This window comes from Dunckerocampus dactyliophorus, chromosome 17 (assembly GCF_027744805.1).
Source record: "Dunckerocampus dactyliophorus isolate RoL2022-P2 chromosome 17, RoL_Ddac_1.1, whole genome shotgun sequence".
Taxonomy (NCBI): domain Eukaryota; kingdom Metazoa; phylum Chordata; class Actinopteri; order Syngnathiformes; family Syngnathidae; genus Dunckerocampus; species Dunckerocampus dactyliophorus.
Window position 1 is genome coordinate 10188647 of NC_072835.1, and position 26609 is coordinate 10215255.

The window sequence follows — 26609 nt, forward strand, 5'->3', positions numbered from 1 at the left end:
GTTTTACGTGAATGTCGCTTCAGTTGCCATTATTCACTACTGCACCAGAAGTAACGTAGTTAGTCAAAGAGAAAAACACAGTTGTGGTTGCTCATGCCCAGGAAAACACTGCCAAGAGCGATTTGGGGGAAAATTGCAAGTCCAGCGCTCGCCACCCCCGGCTGAAGCGTTATAAATTTCGCACTTTTTCCAGCAATCCTTGAACACACCATAGCTTTGCGCTGTGTGACGCAAAAGTTTGTTTGGCTATGGGGGAACTAGTTTCGACAGTCAATCCGGCCAGCGAGGTGAACACAGGTTAATTCATACATTATCGTAAATCGTTAAAACGGGCAAGAACTGTGGATCATGTAGACACGGATTGGGGAAACACCTTCTCTAGCCTAAGAACCTCTAGCGTAAACCTGACGAGCAGGCTAAAGACTACACCGTGACTCCGATTCCATACAGTATGTTCATACTGTAGATCATCTATCATCTATAAAAATAAACTTTAAACTATAAATGTGTTTAATAATTGTGTGAGGCATAATTAGGTTGTGAGTAAACAATGGCAATTGAAGAGAAAAAGTGAGATTTCTGGAGCTGAATCTAATCTAATAATTACAATAGTCATTTTTATTGCAAATGTTGATCCGAAATCGGAGGAGAACGTCAACATCCAGCTTATTAAAACAAGATTAAATGAATTTAGCATTCTAAGTAAATAGCATTTGACAGGGTGGTATCGAGTAACACTCAGAGACCATTTCAATATGTACAGTATATACAATACAGTGGCATTGCGTAATTATAATATTTTTGTACCTCTAATGTAGCTTAACGGCAAAATATTAGAAACAGTTTGCAATTATACACTTCAGACTACAACCACAACATAAAAAACATATTCTCAAGTGTCAATCAAAACTCATGTATTGATCTCATTGGCGATGCGCAGGTCTACCTAATGAAGAGCAGTTTCTAGTGATACTAACCTAAAAGTGTAACTTTGTCAGGCAAATCCGCACAAATACACACACAACTCAACTGTGCTCAACTGAATTCCAGTGTCAAATTTCCACTTTTGATTGATGTCTTTCATGCCTATGAGTGTAAGTGATACCTTTATGTTGGTTGCCAGCAGGGAAGCTAAGCCAATAAATAAGAATGCCAACCACGAGCAAGCAAAGATGTGCTTTTGTCATCCAAACTACTTTAAAAGGTTGTGCATGCGTGCATGAAGGCCTGCACATTTTGCAGTTACGGTAAACATGATTAAATATACTTTCTGCTAAGACTGTTTTCTCTAAATGTCCAATGATCTATGGCCACACACCACGCTCATATAAAATGATGTTTTATTATTCTTAAGCAGTTGACTTCTTTCTCAGGTAAAGGACATAAAAAAGAAAAAAAAACAACATAAATTAATCCAACAGTCAGACAGATTTACCCTGTACACAATTTGAGTTGTACTGGGATCAATATCATTTTAAAAGCCACTGAAATGAGCAGGATGGGGCCCCTTTTAAATATATGATAAATGGTAATGGTTAATTTATTCCGAACATGCATACAGTTCACACTGAATGCTTCATGTTACAATTTACAATGCCAAATGTCCGAAAAGGAGTAGGAAGAAGCAGATCTTATTTAATCCTACCCCCTCTCCGTATCACATAAATAGCTTATACATATGTTCACTTCCTGTATTCAACATGCACTAATTGACTAGTCACATTATTCTTCCATACAATCAAAGCAGGTATTACAATTATAATTCTTATTATTTTTAAACCAAAAAAAAACAATGATGATGATAAACTGTCTACTGTCTACTTACAGTAGTTTAGTTCCCCTTCAATGATGATGATGGGAGGTCCCCTCTGTTTTTTTGGAATGCTGTGCACTTTAAAAAAAGATATGATATATAAATTTTGTTATATCAACTTTTTTTACTTGATTTTACGTTATTACTTTATTCAGTTTGTGTGTGTGGACGAGTAAAAAGATGCTTTTTGGTTTCTGGAAGATGTGTAAGAAATATGCAGCATTATGTCATGTTTTTAAAACTTATTTGACAACAGAACATGAAGTTATCGACTTATGGGTGGGAGTGTCACAAGACACTCATACAAGACAATACCCAACATTGGGTCTGCTAGAACGAGACAAGACAGGATTTTAACACGACTTTTAAGAAAAGTACTTTAACTAAAAAAAAAAAAAATATATCACAATATATCACAATCTAATTCAGTTTCTACTTCGTTACACACTTCTGCACTCTGTGTGTATGCTTGCGGCCCCGCCTGCACCCACAGAGACAAAGACTGTATGACTGGCAAAAGGGCTCACTCTGTTCATGCCGCTGTTTTATGGAACAAACGCCCCAAGGTGCTGAAACCAATGCACAGTGCGAATCCTCTTCCTGCCTGTTTGGAGGTGGGAGACGAGGAAAACAGACACGCATGCACATGGAAATACATTGAGGCCTGCAAAATTATTGAGTTAATTTATTATCGTCCCAGTCGTAGTGCCCACGAGACACAACATCTTGTGACACCCCTACTAACGCGTGTTGGTTTCATTCCGTGCATTGCACATGCATTGTGTTCGGCTTATAAAAGGATTGGGCGATTAAAAAAAACCATTCATGATGTGTCCTGGGCTCCACGCTGATGTTAACACTTATGTACACATCATTGTACATCTCATACATCTCTATATTGATGAACGGATACGGTATAATGTGCAAAAAGTGAGTTGTGGTAGCTTTTCCAGGATTCAGACTGGCCAAAAGGCACATGACAGTCAGTGAAGGTCTTTTTATGGTGTGCGCATGAGGTGTGTTATGAAGCAGAGGTACGACAAGCCAACAGACAGTCATATCATAACGTGTTTATTAGGGAAAACAGGTTTAAATCTAAAAAAAAAAAAAAAGTAGTGCCAAATCTATATTAAATAAATTAACATGAAAAACACTGCACTACTAGTACTACTACTGCAACAGGCCCAATTAAAATATATATTCGGCCATTCAACTAGAAAATGTCATTTGAAGAAGCACTAAAAATTAACTAAAATCAAATTTTGCAAGGCTCATCCTGCTTGCACTTGACTGCTATGTCTTTCTGATATACATTTCAAATCAAACCCAAGGCTATTATGGTAACAATATCATCTAATTATCCTGAGTGTTGATTATATCTCTGAATACGAGAGAACCACTGTTATAATATTATTATAGTCTGCCTAGGGGTATTGCAACCTAAAGAAGTAAGTCAATTATCACACTTGTGGAAAAAGTACATATGGCAATTATTTCCCCACTCACAGTATGAGTGACTGCTTTCATAACACGAGTGGGCTGGATGGTCATGACACAGTGAGATAATGATGTCTAATAAAAAGAAGTTCATAGAATTGTTATTGTGATACAAACAGAATTGAAGCAGCATATGTCCTCCACATATGCTAATATTCATGTTTTTCTTTCAGAAGAACAACACAATGGAATCAATTCATATTTACTCTTGTTAAATTCAGGACATGATACTTCTTTTGTTTTGATTGAACACTCTTATAATCCTGTGTCCTGTTTTTTTTTTTTTTATGTCAGCACAACTGGTTTTCCCACATCAGCTTTGCTGGGAAAAGTTGTGAAGACATACAGTATTAGAAGTAAAACCAGTTGTTACAACTGGCGCAGAGCTGAAGACCATCGGAAAAGAACAACATCTAAAATACCAGCAATAGATGCTACTGTTGTCCTATGAACATCGCATAGTAGGACTGACAAACAGTGACAAAAAACACATATTTAGGCTTTGCCCATAATAACTAGCAAAGCTCACACTAAATAACTGCAACTAATGCACTCTTCCGTGGAAAAGCAAGCCCAACACTTATACCAGTAACAGCTGAACATGAAGCAACTGCCCGAATACAAACATGGTTTGTCAAATCCATTCAACAGAGAGTCTCTGAATGTTTTATTAAATAATACTCACTATAAGCAATTCGGAGAGCGAAGAATTCATGACAGCAGGATACATAAAGTACATTTCCCAACTGAGCTCAGACCACAGGGGGATTGTTTCTGTGTGTGTGTGCGTGTGTGTGGGTGGGCCGCACTACTGTGTACATGGAGATGACCCTAACTACAACCTCCCCCTTGACCAGACTAGACAAGCAAGAGAAAGAGAGAGACTTGGCGAGAGTGTGCTAGACTTTGTCAGGGACTATTGTCAACCATTGGGGTTGGATGTGCACATGTATATGCACATAAATGCATGCGTGTTTAGTAGATGCCCGTATATTTGGAATTCAGCATTGAAGGCTCTGCAAATTTGTAGATTTTTTTAATCAAAAAAGTAATTTTATTTTGTATTTTTTTACTCCAAAAATGGGCAATTTTTTCCACAGAAAACACATCACATTCACCTAGTAATAATGTATAAATACGTGATAACACAGGTAAGATGTACAGCACACATGTACCACGGTTAAAAAGTTTTACGTTTATGTCTTTACGCTTGTCTGATATTCCTATGTTGTTCGGCGGTTCTTGAACGCACAATAAGCAGCCTGTGGGCCAAATCTGGATCGTAATACACTCAAAAAGTTCGACTTAAAAACGTTGTGCTCTTCACATCCACCATCTGATCAGGCTTGAGGATGAGTGCAACATTGCTGTTTTTTTGCGAGTCACACTTTTATTTAGAAAAACATGTAAAAACATATGTAGTGAGGGTGTGCTGGGAACGTCTGACAGAGTCTCCCATTCGTTGAGTAATCAACTCTCACCTCCGAGAGAGCTTCGCCTGCATCCCGGGGGAGGACGAGGATATCGAGTTCGAATGGGCCATATTTCGTGCGCCCATTGCTGAGGCAGCCGATCGGTGCTGCGGCCGCCAGGTGGTTGGTGCCAGACGTGGCGGCAAGCCCCGTACCTGATGGTGGACACCACAGGTCAGGGCTGCCGTCAAACTGAAGAAGGAGTCCCATTGAGCATGAAAGGCTTGTGAGACTCCTGAAACAGCTGACAGGCACTGGCAAGCACGGCTTCGGCGGTAGTCGAGACAAAAACTCGGGTGTGGGAGGAGTTCGGAGAGGCCATGGAGCACGACTTTCGGTCGGCCTCGAAGAGGTTCTGTCAAACCGTTCGACGCCTCAGAAAGGGGAAGCAGTCCACACTGTTTACAGTGGGGACGGGGGCCTGTTGACCTCGACTGAGGACATACTGTAGTTGGACGGGGGAAAAGCTCTCAATTTACTGGTCGATCTATGTTCCCACTCTCACCTATGGTCATGAGCTTTGGGTCGTGACTGAAAGAACAATATTGCCGATACAAGCGGTTGAAATGAGTTTCCTCGGTACGGTGGCTGGACTCACCCTGAGTGATAGGGTGAGGAGCTCAGTCATCTGGGAGGGGCTCAGAGTAGAGCCGCTGCTTCTTCACATCGAGAGGAACCAGTTGAGGTGGCTCGGGCATCTAATCCGGATGCCTCCACGACGCCTCCCTGGTGAGGTGTTCCGGGCATGCCCAGCCGGGAAAAGGTCCCCGGGCAGACCTAAGACACGCTGGCGGGATTATGTCTCACAGCTGGCCTGGGAACGCCTTGGTGTCCTCCCGGTGGACCTGGAGGAGGTGGCCGGGGACCGAGAAGTCTGGGCTTCACTAGTGAAACTGCTGCCCCAGCAACCCGTACCCAAATAAGTGGAGGAAATTGGATAGATGGACGGATGTAAAAACATGGGATTTGTAAAGAAGTGGACCAGGAAACTTGATGACCATGAAAACCCCTCTCTACTACAACTACAGCGGTTCTCTGCACATTCGTGGTTCAGCATTTACGAGTTTTGGCTTTTTTTCTTTGAAATGCTGCTTTTCCCGCAGAAAACACATCCCATCATCCTAAATTGGTAATAATTTAGGCAAAGAAAGTGCTCTTCAATGCAAAATAGATAGCCAACAACTAGCTTGAAAACACAATACAAACTATCATCAAAAAGAATGATAGTCTTACTCAAACAGCTTATTAGGTAACAGATAAGTTAAGATAAAACAACAATAAAATATTATTGTACACTATGTGGGTAACAACTACCAAGCGCCAACAACAAGTTTAACTGCTATTTACAAAGTGCCCGCAAGGCATGCTGGGTACTGCAGTACCCCAGCAAATTGCAGACCTGTGGGAAACACCGACCGCTAGAGTTATTCCAAAATTTGAATGCACATTGTTACCACAGCTATCTGTATTTATTGTATAGGACTAAATATACTAACATTTTGCAGTCTAGGACAGCCTGCTTCAACAACATGAAATCAATGAAAATACAAACTCTTGGTTGTTTTACAAGTGAGTTGAGATTAAATAAACAATGACTAAACTGTAAGGTTTCCAGTCAGCAACTCCCCCACACCGACACCCAGTAGTTCTGATCCCCACCCCAGGGTGTGTCTCGGTGCGGCCTGGATGACTGTGGCAGGACGCCAAATGAGACACACCTTAACAGGCAGGTAGTGATGAGGTGGGCGGAGCTTTGCTAGAGCTCTTGCTCTTTCTTTCTACTCTGTTCTTTCCTGTTCTATATCTATCTACTGTTAAAATAAGTCCTCATGCTTTATATCAGCTGTAGGAATTGTCTATAATTAAAAGGAAATAGCATTACTTAGCAGAGCTTTTTAGTATTTTTTACTGGGTCAGATTAGGTCCATGCATGGTCAGCTTGACTAAAGTAAGATGCACAGAGCATAGTCAGGCGGTGGAACAGGACCTATATTAGACTACACAAACATAAGTGGTCCATGCATAAGACAACTTAATTTGAGTTAATATTTGTATATTATTTATTTATATTAATATCTGAGGGAGGCAAATAAAGTTAACTTCTTGGAAACATCAGCTATGTAAAGCATCCTATTCATTTTGGATGAGACACAACCCTTTCTTAAACAAATATTACGTGATCAGGTGAGGTTGTTTCTCAGCCAGCATGAAGATGTGACTCATCTTATCACCTTTGTCATACAATTAACATGACATTGGTTGTCGAAAGCAAGTTTATGTGTTGTTGTAATAGTCAGGTGTTTGTTGAGCAATTTATCCTTTGTCTTCCTTATTGTAACTGTCATTTTTTTTATATTTCTTTTCTGTGTATACTTGATAATCTTGGGGGTCAGTAGTAGGGGTTGTGGAAATAATCTATTCTTAGATGCATCGCGCTGCGGGGATTGACGATTATTAATCAATTCATAAATGTCAATAATAGATCCTGACGGAACAAAAAAAAAAAGGAACATACAGACGGACAGCAGAAGTTCCGCCCGGGCAGTTTATGGTGTTGCACCTAAGACGCTACCAGAATAGCTGAGCGTAAACTCCGACCCGCACCCGCCGGATTTAAAGCGAGCACCTGGAAGCACTTTGGCTTTCGTGTAGTTGAAGGTAAAAATGAGCTGGACAAGAGCCAGACAATATGCAAGCTTAAAATATTTTGGGAACACGACAAATATGACAAACCACAGCACGTTTCCACTTGAACCAGGAGGAAAAAAAGCCAGCTGAAGTTGCTGCCAACCAGAGAACACATCAAGCGGGTGATAACTAATTTCCACCCAACTCGGAAAAGGCGCTGTTATGTCACCGTAACTTCATTACTGATGAGTGGAAGCTAGCGTCTCATGTGATACAAACAAGAGAAATGAATCAGAGCCATACGGGTGCAAATATGGCTGAACTGTTTAATAATGTTGTAGAGGCATGTTGATTTCTTGTGGCCCATTCATTTGTATTTTTTGTATTATTTGTGAATAAGGGCAGCCTAGTTTTTGAGTTATTCATAATATACTGATACTATAATATACTGATGTCTGCAAGCATTAATCTTGTATGAGAGCTGCTGGTACAGTAATCTATATTTTGCATGAAATCTGTTTTTGACTTTGCTATACAGCAAAAATATTATTTTTGTCAGATGTTCTACGCTCAGGATTTTTGTTTGAATTCAGAAGTCTTTATTGTTTTTTAATGAATAATGGCATAATTGTGTTAATTTTATACATGCTGCTACTGGCGCAATGTATTTTTCCTGCTGGTTCTGTGCAATGGTAAATATGTTGGTAGATGTAACCTTCCAATAATTAAGATACTGGAAGTAAATTCATCTGTTTCATGTTTATTTTAATTGTGGAGCATTACAAATATGGTTTGTTTTAAAAGTACACAGTGAGTAAAAATAAATTATATATAGAAAAAATTACGCATAAAAAATGTCAAATATTCTGCGAAACAGCAAAGGAACGAGGGAACACTAGCGGGAACACTAGCGAGGGAACACTGTAGTGTATCCTTCCACAGAATCAAGTGCCCAAACAAAGCAGCCTACGTGTGGCTGACTCACCATCAAACCATTGACCACAAAAAAAGATGCATCGATAATGGTTTATCATTGCATCGCAGGCCTCTGAATGGTAATCGCATCGAATCGTGAGGTGGCACCCCTAATCGGAGAGGAAATGTAAAATAGGAACAAGCACCCTGACAGCCATCCTGACACAGACAAAAGGTCAGATGTCAGATCTTTCATGCAAGGATGACACTCACATCACCCCACAGTGATAAGACTAAAAATGGTGGTGTACATCATCTTCCTCCTTTTTCTCTCCAGTATGCTTTGCCTATTACGCACATCTTTGGTATGTCACCCTGTGAGCTGGTGCACTTTGAACCAGCAAGCTCTTTAAACTGGGAGGGCCTGGAAGGAGACGCCCTGCAAGTTCATTGACTGGCCACAAATAAAAACCACTCCAAGCATGTTTTATAGACTCACAGAACAACTAAATCTGTTAAACTGTTTGCTATTGTTTTGATAACAGGATTCAACCATTATATGGACAGGTTTTAGATGAGTTTAGCTTATTATTTAGAAAGGAGCAAAACAACCAAAAAGATAAACAGCATGACAACATTATATTGCATTATATTGCAAATGATTTGCAGAATTGATGATTTGGAACAGTCTATGCGCCTGAACAATGTGATTGTGACTAGGCTTTAGCGTACATGCCAACACAGCTGATAACAGAGGAAGAACAGGTTGCCAACTTTCTGCAATCAAAGGGGGTGGACGTGGAAGTTAACAACATCGATACAGGCATTCCAATGTCTGGCAGGAATCTCAACGCCACACCTATGACTTATCATCATCATAAAGTTCATGAACAAAAAAAAAACCCAAAACAAGGTGGCAGTCCTGATGCAGAGAAGCAAGCTGAAAGGAACAAACATCTACTGCAACGAGCATCTGACAAAAGACAATGCATACGCCTCCGATAAAGCACGCAACTTAAGCAAGCAGGGGAAATTTCAAGGCACTTGCAGTGCCAACTGCCAAATCTACATCAAGTCAAATGGAGGACCAGTGGCTGGGATCCTTCACTTTTCAGCGGAAGTAGAATACACTAAGTCCCCAACTAACGAACACAATTGGTTCCAGACGACCATTCTTATATCGAATCGTTCTTAAGTAGGGGAAAAGGTAATATTACCAATGATATAGGTACTACATGTACGTGTATACATATACAGTATATGCGTATGTATGTAAATATGAGTTTGAATGCAGTAGTAATATTAAACGAGGATAATTAATGAAAAAAACAATAATAAAAGTGATATAATAATACGTAATGATAAATGTTATTTACCTTTGAAGAGGAGTGGTCGAGCATACGTCGTTGTGGTGGAGTTGGAGGAGGAGATATTGAAAAAAAGGACAAGTCGTCGTCGTTGTTAGACTCTTCTAAAAGAGGTAGTGTTCTGTGGGTTGTGTGGAATTAAGCAGGCCTATTAACTCTTCATAAACTTTAATCACACGCTCTGTCCGGGTTGTATAATTTAGCTTTTTATTTAGCTTTATCTCCCCAGCGTCTAACTCTTCCTCTGTGGGTCTCATTAGCTCAAATGGCTTCCTCTGTTGGTCCCATTAGCAGTGTCACACTGCCCTCTACTGGTCAAGCATGTACAGTAGCAGTATAAATACTGATTGAGCGACTACAAGGCAAAATAAAATAAAATATAGACCAGTCGGCTTGTGTTCATATCCACGAGTGTTCGCTAGCCGGGTGTTCATAAATTGGGGACTTAGTGTATTGGATTATATAGGCCCGCATCTAAAATCTCTGATATTGGCACTCCGACACAAGCAGTCCATTCCAGAATCCGTACCAGCACTTTTATCCAGGAGCAGCACTTCTATTCATCACACAGAACCCACCTGATCATAACAAGAGCCTTTGCTAACATGTTTAGCAAGGAGTAGGAGTGATGTCAGCCATGTGGCTAACGTCTACTCGTTAGTTGAGGTTAAATTCAAATAAGAAACAATACAAGTAGGTTAATAGTACCAGTGCCAGTGCGTTCAAGTATTTATAATTTTTTTAGCATGTTTATATATCAGGGGTGCAATGGTACATTCATTTGTACAGTGTTCCCTCGCTCCATTGCGGTTCACCTTTCGCAGACTCGCTAGAATTATGCAGTAGACATTGCACTAAAGGAGGATTCCTTATTTATTAATTAATATTTACATGGAGCAAAGGAAACCTGTTTACGACTTTCTTTTAACATTATTAAAGCCCTCTAGTTATAAAATAACACCCCATAGTCACCTCACACTCGTATCACCCAATACAGTAGACATAATAGCAGAAAATACGACATTTAAGACATAAATAAGACTTGTGCTTATGTGTGCTGCTGTAAATGTGTTCCGGTGCTAGGCGAGCGGGTAGACAGGAAGTGATGTCAGAGGTTTGAGTTTTAGCTTGGCATGGGTTACAGCCGCAACGGCAGTGCATATTAGGGATTATTGTGTGATTAATGTCAGATAATTGAAACCTCTTCAAAGCCTGTTGTTCTGGCGATTAAGTGTTGTGTTTATGTGTCTCACCAACATTACCAACACCTATTGACCACTGCGGAATACTACATATCACGTCTGAATGCGTCTTCTGAATACCTTGTTTTTGTATTTTAGTTTATTTAGCCATTTTTATGCTTGAATATGCTTAATTTAAAAAATACTGCCTAAATATGCATTTTTATACTAATATTAGGTCATATTAAACCACAAAACTGCATGATTTATTAATTGATATATTTTTCAAAAAACATAATATCGTGAAGCCATGAAAAAAGCGTGATTTTTTTTTTTTAAATGTCGGTTTGCTTTATTGACACATTTAATACTGCCCTAAGTTTAACACATTTTTTTATACACAAACCTCTATGTAAGAACTGGGTAAAAAAATCATGTTTGATTACATACAGTAGTATTACTAATGTGTGAGAGAGTATGTTGGACATGCATAAAAGAACAACGTTCTGCATTTTAAACTCCTTCACCTTTGCATCTTTTACATCACATCAAAAACTAGAACATCAACACAAACAACAACAACAACAACATCTACTCTCCAAGCGCTGCAGCTCCCACCCAGCCTGCACCCACTCGGCCCTCTGACGAGGCTTAATGAGTAATAAGCACCGGGTGACCACAGTTTTGGAGTCAAGCCAACACTCCCAGATGCCAAATTGAAGCCTGGAGGTACTGCATAATGCAAAACAACACTCATTAAAACTTGAAGGAAAAAAAACAAGGCGCTATAAAATGCAAAAATTCACCAAGATGCATTTCAGGAGAAGCTTGGTGGCAGTTTCTCCATGACGGACGTGAATAATTACAAGTCACAAGCGTCCATTAGCAAAAGAAATTACAACACGTAAAAATGGGTTTTGGGACCCTAAACAGTAGGCGGAAGAAATGCAATAAAAGTCAAAAACGGGAGATTTGCTGAAGCATTTACATCAGCTTAGGTTACAGGTTTAAAATGTATAACTTTACCTTGCATGCATGTCAAAACACACAAGTAAAGCAATTTTTTTAAATTAAAAGGCATCTTAGACACTGTTTTCTATACAGTCATTTATTTCGTAGCGGCCTGGTGGATTTGCTGCTATCTTTTAATTTATTTTAATATTCCCTCACTCCCGACAGTAGATGGCATCTAACTCTGCTTCTACCACAGCTGTCTTGGTTGTGTATTATAACGCATCTGCTCATCAATATAGTGATGAATTAGATGTACAATGACGTGTACATTATCAGCACACACTTACATGGAGCCCAATAAACATCATTAATGTTTTTTTATCGTGGTCAAACTCGTGCCACGGGGGGGCGAGACATTGCAGGTTTTCTTTTCAGCCGGTCATCACAGCAGGTGATTTTAATGATCAACACCTCCTTCAATTTGATGGAAGACGCTCATCAATTAAATCACCTGCTGGAGAAACTGGTTGGTGAGAAAACCTGCAGTTCATGGCAAGAGTTTGACATGTGTTATAAGGTGTACGCGCGCACATCTACAGCTGCGTGAAATCAAACCAACACCTGTAAGGCCACAACTTCATGTTCAGTTGTTAAATAACGTTTGTGAACATGTGCTAATATCACATATTTATTGTGATGCAAATCAAGCTTTGTTTTGGGCAGCAGTGCCTCAGGAGGTAGAGAATGTTGGGTTGATGGTTCGATCCCCGCTTCCTCCATCCAAGTGGGTCACTACCCACCCACCACGACCCACCTTGCCTCCAGTGCTGCCCACACTGGTGTATGAATGTGAATGAATGTTTGGTGTTCACACATACGGAAAGACGTATGTGTGAATTGGCAGCCATGTTTCCGTCAGCCTACCTAAGATGTGGATACAGATGTAGATTACCATCAGTGTGTGACTGCGGAGTGAATGAATAATGGGTTCATTGTGAAGCGCTTTGGGAACCTTGGCGCTATATAAATTGAATCCATTATTATTATTATTTGTATTTAAATTTTATTTTACCCATCAACACTGAGTCAGAGTTTTTCACATTCTCCGCTCATCACGAAGTTTTGTGTCATAGCAAATTATGCAAATTAGATGATGATGTAATCTATCCCACTTATGCCATGCCAAAGATAGATTGCAGTCCTGCTAAAGTGAAATGTTCCACAGAAAGGTAACATCATATAGCTGTGTGACTGTCTGTCTCTTCAAAAATCCAAATTTCCTGAACAAATATTACCAATGGTAAGCGTGTGAATGACCATTTTTGTTAGATATGCTGATTTTCTGTTTTGTTCAGATGCCAAAAATATTGGCATACCAAAGATTCCAATGTTTTTGGCCACGCCTGTATAGAATACAACCAAATAAGCCTAATTTATACAGTCATGGCTAAAAAACATTGACATATTTGGGCAAAAACACTGGCATCTTTGGCATGCCAATATTTTTGGCCATGACTGTAACCATCTCTTCTGTGTACAAAATGAGCCACAGGCTGTGTTTATCTTCTGACTGGCTGCAGGGTAAAGCAAACAATATAACAAGTTGGTTAATTCAAATGTAGACACGATGAAGGCAGCCTTTTTAGGAGGGCTGCTACCTTTTGATTCTAACCCTCATGGTACCATTGTAAGCAAAGCTTAGTTTAACTTTAATAGTCATAGAACTGAGAGTTAGGACATTCCCTCTTTTCTCTCCCAGACTCACTCGACCGGACTTGAAATGGGTCCTGATTCAAAAGTGAGTCAACCAACTTTGAATCTGGCTTGAAACCGGCTTTATTTGTACAGTGGATGTGCAGCTTTATCTTCACTCTCACTACGCAGTTCCATTTGAGATCACTAACCTTTAACCTCTTCTCATGGAAGCACTCCCAGAAGATTCATGGGTGTCCTGGGTAGTAAAAGTCTGAATTCCTCTCTCAGATCATTTGAGACATAAATAATAATCAATTCACAGAGTGCATTGCATTCCAAAGATCTTTCTTTGAAACATTCACCTGCTTTTGATTTAGAAATGTTACACATAGCGCTGAAGATTTTTCCATATTACGTTTCTCGTGCGTTCGTCCTGATATGTTATGTCAGAACATCAGGATTGTCACACACTGATGCAAAGTAGATCAAAAGTTCACAGCCACCACAGGTCGTCTGGAAGAAACTGCCGTGCTGACCGTAAAATAACTCACAGAACATTAAATTACAGACATTTCCAAACCTTTCATTTCTGACATATTGTACAGTTAACCTGAGTTTCCGCACCGTTGGTTTTCCTAGAATTTTTTTGCCACTATTTTGCCTCATTTTTCGTACAATATTGCAAGTAGCAAACTAGTCTGGTTGCCCGACTACCCAATCAAAGTACCCTACTAACTACGGAAGACGAGACGGCTATTCGTGTCTTGCTGTGGTTATTTCTTAAATTCAGCAGTGTTTCTCACCTTCTTTATCAAAATGCTGACACTTGCAACTTTCTTTGGCTCCATTGCGGGTTATTTGTAGCCGTGATCAAAAAAAAAGTGGCGTAACTGTTAGTTAGAAAAGAATTATCGACCGCTGATGATGTCGTAGACGGTTTCCATGCTAACAGACTGCTAACAGGAAAGTTTTGAGATGAAAATATGTTACGAACACAGCTGGACACACGCGGTGTATTAATTACACAACAAGACGTGAGCCACATTGTACGCTAGCTAACCTTGGCAAAAACGTAAATCGAAACGGCGGCTCACTGAGGTTCCACTTTATATACAAATTTTAAGGTAACAAAAGTAAAATAATTTAAAGTATGAAGTACCATACGGAAATGAAAATGTAATAGGCCATGACTTACAAAGTTTACTTACAAACATAACTTTACTGGGGGATTAAGAGGAACAAACTCAGGGCAAAAAGAGGCAGTATTGGAAGAGAGGACTGTTAAGTACTATGAGCTGTGCTGTAGTGTTTTGTGACTCTCCTTTCTCACTAATCCAGTTCAGCAGCTTTATAAATGTGCAAGTGCATACATAGTCGGCACCGATATCTAGAATGCTTTAACCATACAAACACTAAATACTACACCATCATGCCTATTTTAACACATTGCAGTCGCACAACAGTTAAGTCTTATCAGGTCAAATATAAACATCAACGTTGTTGCAGTTTAATGCAAATTGTTCGTTGGAGTGCTAAGTGAATGAATTTTCCAGCAGGCATCACGCTCTTTCCATAAATCATTGGGAGGATAACTAACAGCTATCAAAAACTACTGGGTCCATATAATAAAAGAGTAAGCATTAATGGACAGCACTTATAGTCGGGACACATAGACTGCATGTTTACACACAGGCATAGATCCTATCTGACCCATCTCACTTTGTGTGTCAACTTTCAATAAAGCAAAAGGATAAGAGGCAGAGAAAGTGCCGACATTCCTGTGTGCGTTAACCATGCAACATAAAAAAACAGCAAATATCAGTCATGAACCCTTACTCAAAGGCTAAAATCACACACACACACACACACACACACACACACACACACACACACACACACATGCACACGCGCTCACAATCAAATATTGCAAAAATTTGGAGGAACAGTATGTGATGTGAGCACTCCAAAGTATTTGGTGTGCGCGCGCTCACACCCTCATTCCTAACATGCCGACTACATCCATCCAACTTCCTACTTTCCCATGATTCAACCTCAAGTGGCAGACTGGAACATTATGTTACATTCAGTCAGATTCTCATTAGTAGAATGCTGCAAGCTTCAACGGATGAGTCTGAAAGAAATACACTGCATCGACCACCTGGGAAGTAACTCTGTACAGGTCAGCGGTTTTCAAAGTGTGGGACTGGACTCTGAACAAAAAGATTTAGCTTAGTAAGTTTACTATTTTTTTTTTCATAATTTTTGTTCTAATTTTCTGAGTTCTGGCACCCTCACTCTTCAAAAATGACTATCTCACCTTATTCATTCATTCCCATACATTAATTTATTTGTTGTAGCACACCACCAATACTAGGGGTGTCCCAATGCAACTTTTCCGCTTCCGATATTGCAGCCGTGAATATCCTCACGAATCATATATACTTTTATCATTTATTTCATGTATTTAATGTTGGAAAAGCACTAATCACACAAAGTGTTATTGCTTATTTTGTAGTGTGGAATGTCAGAAAAGTTTTATCCACAATGTAATGGCAGCTAGGCATAATATAGCAATGTTCGAGGCGCTCAATGAAGCATTTAAACATTACTCACCACTGACAGTGGCTCGCTCTTTTCTGTTATTGCTATTGACTTTTCCGTGGGAGTTTCCTGTGCGATTTAGCTTCATATGCGCAATGAGGTCGGTCGTATTTAAACTATTAAACCCAGTTGCGTCACCATGTGAAACTTGTGCATGACAAGTTGTGCACTCAACTGCAACGTATTTTTACTGCCACAGGGCTGACATCACTCCTGCTCCTTGCTACTTTGTTAGCATGCTAGCAAACACTGTTGTTGTGATCACATCGGCTCCATCCGGTTGCTGCTGGATAGACGTGCTGGGGCGGAGTCTGGAATCGACTGCTTCTATCGGAGTGCCAATATCTGAGATTTGAGATGCAGACCGATATAATACGATATCGTTTTTTTTTGCTGATATCGGCCCAATGTCGGATATCAGTAGCAAATCGGGACATCCCTAACACATTTGGACCGCCAAACACATTATAATGAGACTGTCTGGACCTATCTAGTCATATGTCTCATCTGAACAGGCTTCATCTGTTCATGCTCAAAGACTAGATAGGACAGCTGGTGCTCGGGCCTGACTAGCTGTTCTATCTACTCTTTCAGCTCCTGCTCGCATGAGAGGTGAAACCTCCTCTAAGCATTCTAAACCATCGATCGATTGAAGGTAAAAAAAAAAATAATTCTGGACACCAGAAATGGAATGGGTTCTTCCACCCCTCCGAAAATATGTTTGTGGATATTGGATAGGTAATTGTTTAAATAATCCTCTTAACTAGCAAATATTGATTAAAAACATAACATCTTTGGTGGCAGTCACCATTGGGTTTTTATTGCCCCTTTCCATGAAATTACATCAGTCTATTTTTGAAGCTACAGTATAGTCGTCAGTGAACAAGAAATTTACTGTACTTCTCATGTCTTAAATTTGAAAAGCTGTTTAGTACTATACAAGAACACAATCTAATAAAATACTGACAGTAGATGCATTAAAATGACATGATTCTTGTAAGATTTGCCTATATAAAATAACGAGCAGCACAAAGAGGCTCGTACTTGGTGACGAGAAAGGGAACATTCTCCTGCTCAACATGAATTCCACTGCATTAATGATTGATGGGCACCAAATGCCACCCCAGGGTGTTCCTCATACCAGACGACTTGACATTTGAAGTAAAACAGAAACCAATGCAGCACACAATATGCTGCTTGTTTGATACGACCTTAGGGTGGCAGAAGCCTACTTGGTCTCCTTTGTAGTGACCAGCTCATGCTTTAGCCTCAAACCCTGTTAGGAATACGAAAAAAAACACACGGCAAGACTCGCCCCACCTATCGACATCACCCGATGATAATAGCTGACGCTAAGAATTGCGACGCTTGATGCATGTCGTTTTTTGTTTAAAAACATATTTTCATGCCAATGCAAATTGAATAGGGGATCTAGATTTTATTTGTTTCTACATTTGAGCATCACCAAGCTTAAGGTGTGAGAAAAAAAACCCTAATAACAACAATGACAAACGCTTCTCCCCTTAAGTCATCCTGACAGACACTAAACAAAAAAATTGGCATGCAGCGAAGCTTGCAAGCCAAACCAAATAAAAATGACACACGTCGCCGATCTCTCACGTTACTTCTTCTGGAAAATGGTAACACGGATCAAAAATAACAGTACATGGTATAATACAACCACAATACTACACGTAATTAAGAATGATCATCTTTGCAAAGGTATACTATGTGCCGTAGCTCTTGTACTGGATCTGTGCACGGGATGTCAATGTACAGTCATGGAAAAAATGATTAGACCACCCTTGTTTCTTCAGTTGATTGATCCATTTTAATGCCTGGTACAAGTAAAGGTACATTTGTTTGGACAAATATAATGATGATAGCAAATATAGCTCACAAGAGTTGAATTTAGGAGCTGATATCTAGCAACTTCCATGGTTTTCTTGATAATAACTTCAGAATTTGTCCAAAGAAAGGTAGTTTTATCAGGCATTAAAATGAACAAGAAACTGAAGAAACAAGGGTGGTGTAATATTTTTTTTTCCATGACTGTATGTACACACTGGAAGAACACATTTAATTCAGTATGCTGCAACCTCACCTGCAACATGCAGCCCACAAGCCTTGTGCATAGATAACAAAGTGCCTCAACTTCCATGGCAACATGATGGCCAAGCTGTGAACCAAAACAGGATGAAACCATTCACTAATACAAACTGCAACGGAGGTTGGACCCCCTTCTTGCGTAATAATGTGGTGTGTGTATGAGTGTGTGTGAGAGACAGAAAGGCAGAAATGGAAAAAAACAGCTTTGCATTTAGTTTCTTATGTGTTCATACTTGCTTTCCCTGCGATGCACATGTCCAGGGTGTCCAATATGTATGTTACTTTTGCTAAGAAGATTTATTTGACTAACTCCAATTAGAATAGAGTGGGTGTGTGAGGGCCAAGAGTTGCGCTTTCTTGTTGGTCTGGTTGGTTAACTGTCTGCACTGGAGTCAAGGGAAAGAATGTGGGGCCCTATAAACACAATAAAAGAGACTGAGAAATACTGTGAGAGAAAGGGTGTGTGTGTGGACGTGTGGGATATGTGAATGAAGACCGATTTGAACAGATTAGCATCTATCTATACTAACAGTAAAAACTGAGAAGTATAAAACTTCAGGCAGGAAAGAATATAGTTCCTATTGCCTTCAAAAACATGAATAACTTCTGTAATGATTTGAAAAGTCTGATTTGGATTTTTTTGGGGGCCGACAGGTTTCGATATTCAGGAACAAAAATTCCCATCACAGTATATCGCCCAATTTCATTTTTACATCCATCGATCGATTTTCTATGCTGCTTATCCTCATTAGGGTTGTGGGGGCATGCCGGAGCCGACTTCGGGCGAGAGGCGGAGTACTCCCTGGACTGGTCGCCAGCCAATCGCACGGCACATGTAGACAAACAACCATTCATACCTATGGACAGTTTAGAGTCGCCACTTAACCAAACATGCATGTTTTGGGAATGTGGGAGGAAACCAAAGTACCCGGAAAAAACCCACGCACACACGGGGAGAACTCCACACAGAGATGCCCAACCGAAATTCAAACCCAGGTCTTCCCAATCTCCTGAAGGTGTGCTAACCACTCAGTCACCGTGGGGCCCTACATTTTTACATTTTTCAATGTAAATTAATGCTTTTGATGGATTAAATGTAGTTCCAATGGCTTGTTACGAGACAAAGCGAAGGGAGAACATGTTACTATTTTCAAATACTTTTATAATCAGAAATTGTGGGGAACAAGGAGCATATGAATAATTTGAAGATAAAATAAATAATTAAAAAAAAGATGTGCAAAAGGGCAATAAATGTCTTGGAAATCAAGTCTTTATGAATTAAGACAGTTGAGAGTTGTTCTTTTTATGGCCAGTCTAACAGGTGGCTTTAGTGCGAAAAGTACAGCTTTTTTAGTCGATTCTGGAATGACTAGAATTGGTTGATTAAATCAGCTGGCCAATTAGTCGGTCGGGCCCCATCCTATATTTACAATAAAAACACAAAATTACCATTTTATGAGTGATAAGTCAATCTAATCCAATATCGTTTTTTTCTCTACTGCCCTAAAAGTAAAACGTACTCACTCCCTCCACACAACATTAGGTACACTTACAAAACAATACAGTAACACTCTGATTCAGGAAATGAATCGGATGTTTTTTTGCGGATGTTGTTTGCAGTGGAAAAGAACATTACTGCATTACGCTGAGAGGCATTTCTAGTCGAGACAATAGCATTAATATCATTAGGGTCAGGGGAGGCACACAGGCAGAGAAATAATGAAAAAAAAAGAAAAATAACATTTTAATGTTCATCCACTAAAGTGTATTATAAATGTAATTTCTGTATATAAATTCAGTTTATAAATAAATAAATAATTGGGTCTAACAAGTTTCTGAAAAGATTTGACCTCATAACTCACACCAAAAACTACATCTTTGGTATTGATGTGTTTTTATAAACCCGAACGCCTGATCCCAACGACGTATTTATACGTTGTTTATGTTTTTTTTGTACGAGAGGCAAAAAGAGGTGATGACGCAACTCCACACGAATGGATTTCACTTCAGAGCGATTTTAAGCCATAAAATCGGCCACATGGTGGCAGAGGTGCATTTCATAAGATCATGTGGACGGAAACACGGGACAGCAAGGAGGATGTGAGAGAGCGTGCAGTGTAGCGTGCAGAAGGTTACGCATTGTAGGAAAATTTTAACGCGCGCACACGCACACGCATTTCAACGCACGCACGCACACACACATGTGCACACACATAGTTCAGTTCCAAATGTGAAAACTGTAAATACTTCATGGTGTTACAGTATACTGGTAAATAAATTGTCAACGCCATGTTTGTGTTGTTTATGTTTGTATATGTGTGTAAATAAAAAAGCTGTCAAGAAAGCAACAATAATTTGTGTCAAAGTGAAAGTTATGCTTGAAATGTACCTTTTGTTTTAACCCTTTTCTAGTCAGGAACTGATATTTTCCTGAAACTTACCTATCTTCTAATGCTGATGAAAGGTAGAAACAAACTCTTTTTCCAATGAAAGACAGGAGTCTCATTTCTGTTTTTGTAGGTTCCATGTGTATGTAGCCATAGAACACAATATTCTGTGTGCCTTAAAAGATCAGTCAAAATCGTCTAAAATGGCCTGTACTGAAGGGGTTGTCTTTTGAAAAATGGCTGGGATTGAATGAAGTACTCACCTCACCGAACCTCACCGCACATCACTGCATAAATATGAAAAACACCTATTTTCAGGATGTCCGATGCACAGAAATGTAATGAATGTGAACACTTCAACCACATTGTTCAACTAATACTTATTGGTTCTCATTTGATCAATCACGTGTCCGTAATGTTGCGCATGTGTTCATAATGTTAAAGCCGCAAGTCGAACATTTACAGTACTTGCCATGCCATGAATGAGAAGAAGGTAAAAAAAAATACTGCAGACAGGGTGTACGAAGTAAAACATGAGAAGAAGAGCAGAAATAACTAACAAGAGTCAATGAGAAGAGGACAACATGCAAGAAAGAGCCAAAGGCAGACTTTGACATGCTAACAGCTGACACTGACAAGTTGAATTTCAACATTCCTCAACTTGGGAAGACACTTTCACTCGCATGGCTAAGTACTAGGTTTGCCACTGTGACAATGCTTTACCTGCAGAATGCAGCACGGCAGCTTGGAAGCCTTTTTACACACATAGCAGAACATGCACGGCTGTCACCAACCTAACTGTTTTATGGCTGCGATGATTGTACTGTGATCGTTTTGCAGCCTTCTGCAAATGCAATCTGTTGGAGCACTAAACACGTGTGTGCCAATCCATTTTCACTGCAGCGTGTTCTGACAGAACCCTGTCAAGGCTTACATGTCCAAGTAGGAAAAGAAAAAACAAAATTAAAAATGTCAAAGTTGGCTGCATTCCAGTTGGAGGAGCCAATGCCAGCCTTTGTTTTTTTGATACACATTCAAGATATGACTTGTTTAAGCAACTAACTGTATTCCTGACATGTCTGTTTAACGACCATGGGGCGAAATATCTCTTTTTGAAATATTTGATCAAAGGCTATGTATATTGCTGCCATTGCTATTATTAGTAGTAGAATTAATCGGAAGCGTAGTACAGTACATCCCTTCTTTTCGACGCGGTTATCTTCCGGGACCACCAGTGAATGGTGAAAATCTGCATGTAATTTAGACACCCATAAAAATGTATTTTCACTCACGGCTCGCTCCCCCCCTCCACCACACCCTCCTACCAGCTTGACGTTACGTTCTATTCGAGTTTGGATAAACATTTGCAATATCAGTGACTGTTGTAATGACTGAATTAGATTCAGCTCCAGAACCCTCTCTTTCTCTCTTCAGTTGCTTCTGTTCACTCGTGACACAATTCAGGTTTAAGCCAAAAACTTGCCTTACACACTTATTAAACGCATTTAAAGTATAAAATTTATAGGTATTCACCACCAATGAATGATAATGTAAGCTGATTGATGAACATATGGAATGGGAGTCACGTTCAAGTACATTATACGTAGTTACATATACAACCAGTCACACATTTGGTCACATTTTCTCATTATGAGAAAGTATGTCCAAACGTTTGACTGATGCAAGTTTCACTTTTCCATCTCACAGCAACTATGGTGCGTTCAACGACCATTGAACGAACAAAAAACATTATCAGTGAAGCATAAAAACATAAACATCTACAACATCTACTAATTGTGAAATGTTTAACGGTGGTATGTGTATGCTGTACATTTGACCTTTATTATCATCTATTTAGAAATTATTATTACTGGTGTATGAGATGTGTTTTCTGACAAAAAACGTATACCTCAGTTGTTTTTCTTTTTTTGTCTGCGTTGTGATCAACAAATAAGCACAGGCACAGTATGTGTTGCTTCAAGTGGCTCTTAAGTATGGGACATTACCCCTCCACACAGCTGAGATTAACATCAAGACTCTTTTTGTGCAGCTTTCTTATCGGCGCACGGAGCAGAGTACAGTCAGACTCGCCCTTTGACTCAATGCAGTGTTGGGCTTTGAGAAAACAATAGAATAGTTAATCTCTTTAAGAAAGGGAGGGCTTGCAGAGGCTCTTAAATAGCTCAAAAGTAAAATTAACTCATGTAATCTCCAAAAGTAAAAGGCTATCAGAAGACTGATCGCTTCTAATACTGACTGACCCTTACACCACTACTGTATGACTGGCTGTTGTTCTAAGTGTCGTCACGTTTAACCTGTATGCTGTATACTGCAGAGTACTGACATAGTACTCTGCTGTACTGTTTTGTAATTCACAGTGAGACAACATAACTATGGTAACTTCTTAACTTAATGATTACAGTCTCTAGTGTTATCTAATCCAATAAGCAGCTATGACAACTTCTAGTGGTTGGTTGAACTTTTTAAATAGTTTGAGCTCAAAGTTAAATCCCTCCGATTAGCGGCTAGTAAACGTCTGTCCATCTTAAACCAACGGCTTATAAAGTTTGGACGCCAAAACCAGCCAGCCGCCAGGTGAAAACGCTCAAAGTGTTATGTCAAACCATCAATGTCTTCTTACCGGATAGCGATCCTGCTGCTGTGCTCTGCTGCACACTGACAGGCTTCACACTTTGGGTTGACATGAGTTTGCTTCGGTGGGTGGATCCCGCGCTACACCTGCCGCAGCAGTGCGTAAAGTGCGTGCTTCCTTGGTGGGCGGTGACGTCACTGACGCAAACTCAGTAAGCGTTGCTCCGCCTAGACGGGAGAGTGGAGGGAAAGTTGACTGATATCAGCTCGAGAGGGTAAGTTCTCAGACGACTATAACCAGCAATATAATGTAGGTCAATATGAAGAGCTAAGCTATCTGAACAAAACGTCGACACCTTAGCATTGGTCATCAATAATAAAATTGTAAATAACCATTACATTTTACAAACAAATTGTAAATAACTACATCCAACTTTATGTAAATACATGTCAGTTTGGGAAATATGGGCCATTGTTTTATTCAAAATAATATACAGATAAAAATCCTACAGTTTTTGCATGTTTATGTTGTTTTGTTTCGTTGCGTATCGGGGAACAGCTATTAGTCCCACTTTGTTCAACAGTCCTTGAACGCACCATAGTTTGTGCGCGTGCTAACTTTCTCCCACGCTGCACAGATAAACCACTATACTGTATTTTTCCCGTTTTACTTTCACCTCACATTTCATTCTAAATGCTAATACTATGTGGGAATGCATAAAGGTAAGGTTTGATAATGTTATTGAGTGCTAATGTGCACAACCTGAAGTTAATTCACGCTAGGTTTATGGGAACACGAGCCGGTGTTGTGCCGAGTTTGGCATCTCGTCATGGATGCCAAACTCGGCACAACCCCTGTGCGTGGGTCCCAAAAGGTTTGGGGACCACTGTTATAGTTGACAAAGTAGTGCAATATCAAATAATATATCATCAATAATGAATGAATTGTATTTTTAGGGTACAGAAGGCCCTTGCCACTTTGGAGTTCGAATGTTGTAACTTCACTCAGAGTTTCTAGAATAAATAAATAAATAAATATTGCCATCTGCCTGTATGACATAGCGCCCTGTGTCTATTTCAAATAAAAAGCCACTGCAGGAAGTACGATGTTCAGGAAAAAAACCAAAATGAAACAAGGAACATGTGAGCCAATGTTATGTCTTATTTATGCCTAATATGTCTTATCTTCTGTAATTATGTCTAGTATATTGGGTAATACGAGTGTAAAAGCGACGATCGGGGTGTTATTTTATGTCTAGAGGGCTTTAATTATTTTTAAAAATAGTGTTTACATAATTTCTCCTTTTCCTGTATTTTAAATTTCATGAAAATAAATCCTCTCCGGTTCTGCTGGAGCAGCGCAGCATTTCTGTATGTGCCCTGTGATTGACAGGTGACCAGTCAAGGTTGTACTTCGCCTCTCCTCCAAAGTCAGCTGGGATAGGCTGAAAACAATGAAAACAAGCGGTATAGAAAATGCAAATGGATATCTATCTCTCTATCTATCTCGTTAAATTTGTTTACAACAGAACACATCAAGTAATAGTGGTGATTCAAATTGTGAAGGTAAGAAAAGAGAAGGGAAACAGTATTGTAAAGCCAGTTTACAGTTGAGGTGTGGAGTCTCCTGCAGACAAATGTTGGTTAAACAGCAACCGGTTGCTATGTTGTCGGCCACAGAACACAGAAGTACTTCGTGTTGCCCAAAACTGGTAACCATGCCTCGCATTCTTCCATACTGGAGCTGGGAACACGCCCATTCAACGGGTTACACTATGGAACACTCTTCCTCACACACACACACGTGCGCAAAGTTGCACATGTCTGTTGTTTGACACAGCATCTTTTTAGTGTTTGTGTAAATGTACTATCTATGTAGGAGAAATTGAAGAATACATACACTGGATACCTGCACAATCACGATTAAGCATTATTTTTCAAATTTAAAGGTCAAATTATTATTATTATTTCATTATTAGTAGTTTTTATTTCTCCGAAAATGTTTTTTCTGCACAAATCTGTAATAATTTGTAAATATGTGATAATACGGCTGAAACGTACAGCATACACTGTTAGAAAGCCTACAGTTTTTACATGTTTATGTTTTATGCTTCACTGATCATGTTTTTTCCTAAAGCGTTGAGATTTCACACTTTGTTTGGCGGTCCTTGAATGCACCATAGTTGCGTCCTGTGATCCGAAAAAATTTGTTTGACAGTCAATCCAGCTTTAAAACGTCATTAGTGGTAAGTTGATTTTATACTTTAAATGTGTTTAATAAGGTCATAAAGGTCATAAAGCTGGATTGTGTCGCGAGTGAACAATGGAACTGGAGCTCGGTTGAAGCTCGAAGTTACAGCAGTTGTAGTTTGCAGTTTTATTGCAAGTGCTGATCCCAAATCGGAAGAGAACATCAACGTCAAGTGTGTATGGGTAGACTTTTTTAAGAGCGTATCAATCTCTGGCGGTCTTTCGCTAGTCGCTGTTTGTCCCAGGCTTAACTCTTACGAAAAGCGGGGATCTACTGTATTCGCTAGAATTCACATAAACGAGACTCCATTAAAAAGCAGCAGTAGTATGAAGTTAGTGTCACATTTTGCGTATCTATTTGATGTCAATGTCTATGACTGATTGATGTGTGTCTTTATTGTTAACAGTTAGGCATGGCCAATGATACCAGTCGATTGATATTATGAGTCAGTGTTGGCATGAAATGTTGGTTCATATTGGACCAATAGATAACTCAGTATGTCCGCGTTGTGGAATTATTTCCAAGTTTCACCTTTGGATTTTAAATATGCAATTTGCAATGAAGCACTGGTTATGAGAGGGGGGAGCAAGGTGTCTTCCTTTAATATTTCTAATATTTTTTTGTTCATGCATGATGTGCTGAATGAGCCCAGGTTCTAATTTCAATGATTGTATTAGTCCAGAGTTTCATACTTTGCACTTTACGTTGTTCTTATTTGGATGTTTGTGCCACATAGAAATGTGCAACTTTCCAAATTGTCGAGTTATCAGCATTATTTAATGAGATTGTTTTTTGTGAACGTATTAAGTATAACCTGTCATGTTATTTTAGTATGTTTATTTTAGAGGTTTGATCGTGGTTTTTTTTTATGGCTATTTTTCTGTTTGTTAAAAAAAAATTCAAAATAAATATGGCACTCTTTCTATCATTTGTATTGCATATTGCAGTATCTGTTTTAGTTACACAAACAGTGTGTATTTGTGAAATGTATACAGTGGCATTATGGCAAAAGAAGCGTAATGTGTTCACCCATTCCTGAACTGACATTCATTTGATGGAAGAGCCGCTGACTGTGTCGCTATTAGTTGATATCGGTATCAGAAAGTGCTGGATGGTATCGGTATGTGGGATATTCGTGAGAAAGCCA

At 39.5% G+C, this 26609-nt stretch overlaps 1 protein-coding gene and 1 long non-coding RNA gene across 2 annotated transcripts in view; one reads left to right on the forward strand and one right to left on the reverse strand.

Annotated features, from left to right (window-relative positions):
- The window catches only part of LOC129170542 (cingulin-like protein 1), a 64750-nt gene extending 41466 nt beyond the window's left edge, over positions 1-23284 (reverse strand). Inside the window, exon 1 of the mRNA XM_054758282.1 lies at positions 23261-23284. The gene's annotated coding sequence lies outside the window, so the exon portion shown is untranslated. The remainder of the gene's footprint in view (positions 1-23260) is intronic.
- Positions 23285-23456: 172 nt separating this feature from the next.
- LOC129170546 (uncharacterized) overlaps positions 23457-26609 on the forward strand; it is a 45925-nt gene continuing 42772 nt past the window's right edge. The window contains exon 1 of the long non-coding RNA XR_008566630.1: positions 23457-23486. This is a non-coding gene — a long non-coding RNA (uncharacterized LOC129170546). The remainder of the gene's footprint in view (positions 23487-26609) is intronic.